This window comes from Myxocyprinus asiaticus, chromosome 45 (assembly GCF_019703515.2).
Source record: "Myxocyprinus asiaticus isolate MX2 ecotype Aquarium Trade chromosome 45, UBuf_Myxa_2, whole genome shotgun sequence".
Classification (NCBI taxonomy): domain Eukaryota; kingdom Metazoa; phylum Chordata; class Actinopteri; order Cypriniformes; family Catostomidae; genus Myxocyprinus; species Myxocyprinus asiaticus.
This window is the reverse complement of record NC_059388.1, coordinates 22,430,279-22,438,003: the sequence shown is the minus strand read 5'-3', so window position 1 is coordinate 22,438,003 and position 7,725 is coordinate 22,430,279. Positions and strand designations below refer to the sequence as shown.

Sequence of the window (7,725 nt, the reverse complement as noted above, 5' to 3'; positions counted from 1 at the left end):
AGTAGGCTTTGAAAAGTAGACTTAATTTTTGCTGTGCATTGTTAGGTACGTGTTATTGCATTATGTTCTGGGAATAAACATTATGAATATCTATGATAAACTTGTTCTGAGCACACAGATAGAGCCAAATGCAGGCAAATCCTCGGAGAGAACCTGTTTCAGCCAGCCTGAGAGATATGTGTTGACATAGTCATGAGGGCTTGGCTGTAAATGCTGCTATGTATGTACAAAATCTTCATTTGTAGTTTGTTCATTCTGGAGAAATCAAAGGTTCTTGAATTAAAAACATTACAACTTGATTTGGTTGTTGTAAAGCTACACTCAATATACACTATGTGGCCAAAAGTTTGTGGACACCGTATGTGCTTGATGAACCTTCAATTTCAAAACCATAGGCATCGATTTCCCCCTTTGGTGCAATAACAACTTCCACTCTTCTGGAAAGGCTTTCCACAATACTGTATGTAGTGACATGGCTGCAGGGATTTGCTCCCATTCAGACACAAGTGTATCACTGAGGTCCGGCACTGATGTTGGGCGATGGGGCCTGACTTACAGTTGGCATTCCAATTCACCCCAAAGGTGTTCAGTGGGGTTCAGGTCTGGGCTTTGTGCAGGCCAGTCAATTTCTTCCACATCAGACACAGTAAACCATTTCTTTATGGACTTTGCTTTGTGCACAGGGGAATTTTCATGCTGGAATAGAAAAGGGCTCTCCCCAAACTGTTGCCATAAAGTTGGAAACATCGAATGCCCTAGAATGCCATTGTTTTGAGTAGAATTATGATTTATCTTCTGGTATTAATGGAGTAACCAAACTCTTTAATTAGAAGGGGATGTCCACATATTTTTGGCCATATAGTGTATACACGGGGAAGAGAAATCAGCCCTGGATTTTAAATAAAAACTGTCCCAAAAGTTGTTGTACCACAATTGTACAGAGCGGTTATCTGAGTTACCGTAGACTTTGTCAGTTCGAACCAGTCTGGCCATTCTCTGTTGACCTCTGTCATCAACAGGCATTTCCATCCGCAGAACTGCCGCTCGCAGGTTGTTTTTTGTTTTTGGCACCATTCGGAGTAAATTCTAGAGACTGTTGTGCATGAAAATCCCAGAAGATCAGCAGTTACAGAAATACTCAATCCAGCCCTTCTGGCACCAACAATTATCCATGCGATTATCTAATCAGCCAATCGTGTGGCAGCAGTGCAGTGCATAAAATCTTGCAGATACGGGTCAGGAGCTTCAGTTAATGTTCACATCAACCATCAGAATTGGGAGAAAAATGTGATCTCAGTGATTTGGACCGTGGCATGATTGTTGGTGCTAGATGGGCTGGTTTGGTCTGCAGCGTGAAGCATCTACATGTTTCCACTGATCATGGTATAAATATTGGGGGGTTGTACTTGCTTGTTTTGATTACTGGGGGAGTATCTCCCCCAATCCCCCCTGGGAACTATGCCCCTGTCAACAGAGAATGGCCAGACTGGTTCAAACTGACAAAGTCTACGGTAACTCAGATAACCTCTCTGTACAATTGTGGTGAGAAGAATAGCATCTCAGAATGCTATTCTGAGATGTGGGTTGGCGCTGTTTTGGCGGTACGAAGGGGACCTACACAATATTAGGCAGGTGGTTTTAATGTTATGGCTGATCAGTGTATATATACACCAATGAGCCAAAACATTAGGACCACTCACAGGTGAAGCAAATAACATTGATAATCTCCTAACAAAGCCACATGTCAAGGTCTGGGTAGATTAGATGGTAAGCAAACAATCAGTTCTTGTAGTCAACGTGTTGAATGCAGGAGAAATGGTCAGAAATAAAGACCTGAACGACTTTGACATGGACCATATTTTTATGGCCAGACAACTGGGTCAGAGCATTTCTAATACAGCAAGGCTTGTGGGGTGCTCCTGGTCAGCAGTGGTGAGTACCTTCCAACAGTGGTCCGAGGAGAGACAAACCACAAACCAGCAACAGGGTGTTGGGCGCCCAAGGCTCATCAATGTGCAAGGGCAACAAAGGCTGTCCCAACGAAAGCTATCTGGTCCGGAAAGACAGAAGGTCTACTGTAACATAAGTCACAGAAAATTTGAATGATGGTTACAGGAGGAATGTGTCCCTACACAGTGCATAGCCGCAGACTGGTCAGAGTGCCAAGTCCACAGTCAAAAGTGGTTACAATTGGCACACGAGCATTGGAACAGGACCTTGGAGCAGTGGAAGAAGGTCTCCTGGTCCGATGAGTCCCGTTTTCTTTTACATCATGTGGACAGCCGTGCATGTGTGCACCATATACCTGGGGAAGTGATGGTACCAGGATGCACTGTGGGAAGATGACAAGCGGGTGGACGGAGTATGATGCTCTGGTCAATGTTCTGCTGGGAAACCCTGGGTCCGGCCTTCCACGTGGACGTCAATTTGACACGTGCCACCTACCTAAACATTCATGCCAATTTATGGTATTCCCTGATGGCAGTGTCCTCTTTCAGCAGGTTGTGCCCTGCCACACTGCACATATTGTTCATGAATGGTTTGAGGAACATGATGAAGAGTTCAAGGTGTTGCCCTGGCCTCAAAATTCCCCAGATCTCAATCCAATTGAGCATCTGTGGATGTGCTGGACCAACAAGTCTGATCCATGGTGGCTCCACCTCGCAACTTACAGGACTTGAAAGATCTGCTGCTAATTTCTTGGTGCCAGATACCACAGGACACTTTCAGAGGTCTTGTAGAGTCCATGCCTCGACGGGTCAACGCTGTTTGTCGGCACGTGAAGGACCAACAATATATTAGGCAGGTAGTCATAATGTTTTGGCTCATCATTTTATATATATATATTTCTTGTTTTTTTTTTTCAATATTTGTTCATTTGAATTTCATAATAAATTCCATCAACTTGAAATGAGTAAAAAAGTATTTATTTAATTTTGAAATTAAATAAGGTTTTGTAAATAAAATCTAAATGAGTAAATCTTAAAAATAGGCTTAAAGGGACAGTTCACCCAAAATGACAATTCTCTCATCACTTACCCTCAAGCCATCCCAGATGTGTCTGACTTTCTTTCTTCTGTAGGAGTTATATTTTGGTCTGTTCTCACCAAAAACCAACTGGATCGCTTCAGAAGACATTGATTAAGCCACTGGGGGATGGATTACTTTTATGCTGACTTTATCTCATTTTTAGAGCTTCAAGGGCATGATCAACATTCACTTGCATTGTATGGACCTAAAGAGCTGTAAGAGAGTTTCTTTGTGTTCAGAAGAAGAAAGTCATACACATCTTAGATGGCATAATCGTGAATAGAATAAATAATGAGAGAATTTTCATTTTTGAGTGAACTATCTCTAAGATTATTATTATTATTATTATTTGTGTGTGTGTGTGTGTGTGTGTGTGTGTGACAGAGTTTAGAGTTAGGAGTACGGAAGGGGATAGCCCTCTTAATATATTTCTTCGGGATAGCCTAAAGGCAAAACTGTTGTTAAATGTTCCTTTGAATTATTCCAGAGACAAAACAACAAAGTAAGGGCTATTCATTATGTAAAGACACAAGTAAGGATAATTTTTCCATGACACTTTCATAAAAAGCATTTATTTTGTTAATCAAACCAATAATTTATTCATATGACAAATTGTGTCAGTGATTAAATGTCAAGAATTTCAAACAGTTCTCTTATGCAAGGTTTTTTTGCATACTGTCTTGCTGTATTGCCTGTGTTGTCCTCAGTATCGGAGAGTCCCAGCTCTAGCAGTCTCTTAACAGTGTCAGCATGCTGGCCAATGCATGCCATGTGAAGAGCTGGAAAACCAACAAAAGACTTCAGCAGCTCATTCTATTATGCAACAAAAGAGTGACATGGTGACATGTTGTATTGTGAAACACACTGTAAAGCACAATTATACCTGATCTTCCTTTTGTGTGTCTTGCATTAAGATCAGCGCCCAGGGCAAGCAGGGTTTTTATATTGCTTGTGTGTCCTTTCTGCAAAATGAACATTTAGAATGAAGCCAAATAGAGGATGAAGCATTTTGAAAGCTTGTTTATCTTAGCTTCATGTATAATGAAATGGATACTTATATGCACATTAGTTAAACAGACATTTTCTTTGTGTTTGTTGTGATGATATTGCAAATATGTCTGTGTTCCTGTCTTGGTGATTTTCAAGGAGCAATTTAGCGACACCTATATGTCCATTCCTTATTGCATCCATAAATTGTGTGACTCCACAGCTATCTTTGCAATCAGGCTCATAGGAACAGCTGAATTAACATGATAACAAAGTAAGCAACAAACAACCTGTTCTGAACAGAACACACTCACACTTCAATATATGCAGTATCTTTCCCAAGATATTCACCCTTAGTTACACTATATATGGTGAAATGACAAGTGATTTGATTTAACATATGTTACCTCTCAAGAAGAATTTTCACAGCATCCTCACAGCCATGCATAGCTAGGGTGAGAGAAACAGACATGGGAAGAACATTCATAAATGCATATGAAACCAACACAGCATTTTAAAACTAATGAGGGGGGAATACATTAATTCCTGTGATTCCACACCAGCAGTATGGAGAGGTGTTCTGCCAGTCTTGCTCTTTGTCTTCCAGACCTCAGATTTGGCCAGTAGGAGGTGCTGTATGACAGCTGGATCTCCCTCTCTGCATGCAATGTGGAATGCATTCCATCCATCCTTGTTCTGGAGCACTGGATCAGCGCTGTGATCTAGCAGCTCCAAGATTACTTCAAGGTCCCGTTGGGTACAGTCCATCATGAGAGGGGTCCTAGAGAGGGGCCAGAAGTCAGTGTGTGATACAACACTCTTTGACATGATAAATATATACATATCTCTAAAGATATACTTCAACGTGTTTTTTTTTTTTTTTTTCAAAACCTTTAAATGAAGACCCAAATTATCTAATGTAAACAGAGACTATTTAGCAGAGACGGGCCACTTCTATTAAAATGAATGGGAGAAATTGGGACACCCAACGGCAGCCAAGGGTCAGCAGATGTAGAAAGGAAGTCCCACCTTACAGGTAAGAGAGCTAATCACCTTTTAGTTACAGACATTGCTTGTCAATCAACTTGAGAACTACAAGCCGGGAAAATTGCGTTTTTTTTTTTGCATTATCTGAGATAAAGAAGCACATTTTATCATGACACCAGTGTTGTCAGATTGTACTGCTGATTTGAAATATGTTCTTTGATCGTATTCTTGACCAACTGTTTTGGAGATTTTGGTTTTTCCCATTCAAGTAGATAGGTGCTGCACTGTCATGACTGGAAACGTGACCGACAGTCAGGCTTGGGGAGCAACAGAATACTTGTAACAGTGTTACGTAATCAGGATACAAATATTGTGTAAATGTAATCCGTTACAGTTACATAAAAAGCCAACGTATACAGATTACGTTACATTTGTTAAAAATTGGGATTACTGCAGGATTAAAAATTTTATTTATAAAAAAAAAAAAAAAAAAAAAAAAAAGATCCTCCTGACATAAAAAGATAAAGACCACTGCTTGCTTTGGTACAGAATGATCAGATGCGCACTGGAGATCTCTTCTGGTTCTCTCTCGTGACTGACATGAATCTGGCGCCATTTACTGTTGCATGCGCAAATAACACCTGTATCACATCAACACTGCTCTCAAGGCAAACAAGTTAAAACCATTAATGGCTGTTTCATTGCAATGGCCACTGGAGAAATATGATTATTTTTGTGGAAATTCTGACATTCTTGTCTCTTCAATGGAGAAAGGGGAAACAAGTTAAATTACAGTTCAATGCAGTTTAGAGGCTACCTTCCAGTTGTGAAGATACAGTGATTTTCCAAGGAACCGACATGTCATTTAAAGAAGCATTTAAAGGTAAGACCCATACGAAAATCAAGTTAGCTAGGATAGCTAAAATTAGTCATAAATGTTCCCTAATTTCAACGTCCGACCGTCTGTCGATCGTTTTCACGGGAGCAGGAATAAAAGTGGGGAAACTCCCCCCATGAACAGCCAGTATTCCGGTACACAGGACGCTTACTGTCGAAACTTTAGTTTTACTTCTCATTTCCATCTTAACTTCAGTTGAAACTCTAAAATTTGTTGTAATGACAACAGAAATTGGGACAGCATTTCTTTTTTCTTTGTTGAAAAAAAAAAATCCAGATTGTACACATGAATAGCAAATTAATTGAAAATGTTTTTTAATTCTTAGTGGAAAAGTGCAATGGATAATTTATCTGATTTTGATACTTATTATAAATGTATTGTTAAGAACAGTTCAAAAGTATGGGTGAGGGAGAAATACTGGCAAATGCAACATTTTAAAACTCATAGAAAGTAGGAATAAGTAAATAAAAAAAAAGTCAATTTATTTCGATCTATTTTTTAAAACAAGATTTGATTTATTTACTTTTATTTATTTATTTTTTGTCCTTAAAATCCTCCTTTAACATAAACATAGACTCACCCATAAATGTTAGCTGGTGATGTTTAACTGCAAGCAGAGGACAGACACTGGAGACATTGATAATAATAATAATAATAAAGAAGATCTGTGATCTACCTATTGCAGTCAGACGTTAATGAATGGTCAGTGCCAATTAGTCTACATGCTAACTGCAATACATGGCAGAATTTAACTTGGTAGTGTTTTTGAATCTGAGGTATATCCTGTCAGATTTTGTTTAATGTTAACCAAGACATAATTCCGTATATCTGTTCTAAATTTGCTTGATGAGAAAATAAACAATTTTAGAGGACAGATAGAGGACTCACCTGATTTGGTTAAAAATGCTGAGTTGTTCATGTACTGTTTTCCTAATAAGGAGGCACTGTTCCTGTTTTTCATGTTTTTTTCTTATATATAATAATAGCTACATTACTCATACACGGTTTGTTTCAGATGCATTCAGAAGGCATGATTAAAAGTCTTCGAGAACATATGGCTTTCTCTTGACTGTATTCACATATGCGATCTTGAGGCAATCAAAATGTAACTAAAAGTAATCTGATTACATTATTTTATTATTGAGGTAATTGATTGAAGTTACTGATTACATTTTTACTAAGTAATCATTATTTGCAACGGATTACATTTCAACCCTGCCGACAGTGGACTGACTTGCTAGAAAGACTTTGATGTATTCAAACTCCAACTGTCAAAAAATGTAAATGAAAACAATTATACATAATGCCTGCAATATCATGACTTCAAGTTACAATCTAAATCTATCCATCTATCCATCTTCCTGAGGGTTTTATCTGGAAGTCAATTAAAACTTTGAGACAAAGTCTTTGTCAAGCCATCATCCAAGTTCCTCTTGAGAAACTTTACCTATCTAGTTTAAATTGGTGTTAATAGTTCAGCTGATGAAACATCTGAAAATTAGATGGGATTTAAGACCTTTTATACAGCTTTATATAGTTAGTCTATCTCTCACGGCCTCATTTACATTCCCTTCAAAACTTAAACATGGTGCTACTCTGAATAATTTTGTATTGTGTTTTCCGAATTATTGAGCAATTGAACAGCTTTAGAAACAAACATGTATGATTAAAGATGCTATATAAAATGATGCACTATTTTAAATAGCGTAGTTAACAAAACCATTTTCCTTCGAGCCGGATTCGAACCAGCGACCTAAGGATAGCAATGTTTTAACTCTACAGTCCTCCGCTCTACCAACTGAGCTCTCGAAGGTGTACATTAC

At 38.7% G+C, this 7,725-nt stretch overlaps 1 non-coding gene and 1 pseudogene across 1 annotated transcript; both read right to left on the bottom strand.

Moving 5' to 3' along the window:
• Positions 1–3,654: 3,654 nt before the first annotated feature.
• Positions 3,655–4,845, bottom strand: LOC127434941 (ankyrin repeat domain-containing protein 16-like; annotated as a pseudogene).
• Positions 4,846–7,627: 2,782 nt separating this feature from the next.
• On the bottom strand, positions 7,628–7,715 carry trnay-gua (transfer RNA tyrosine (anticodon GUA)). The gene is given in 2 exon segments: positions 7,628–7,663; positions 7,679–7,715. It is a non-coding gene; the product is annotated as a tRNA-Tyr (tRNA).
• Positions 7,716–7,725: the final 10 nt, after the last annotated feature.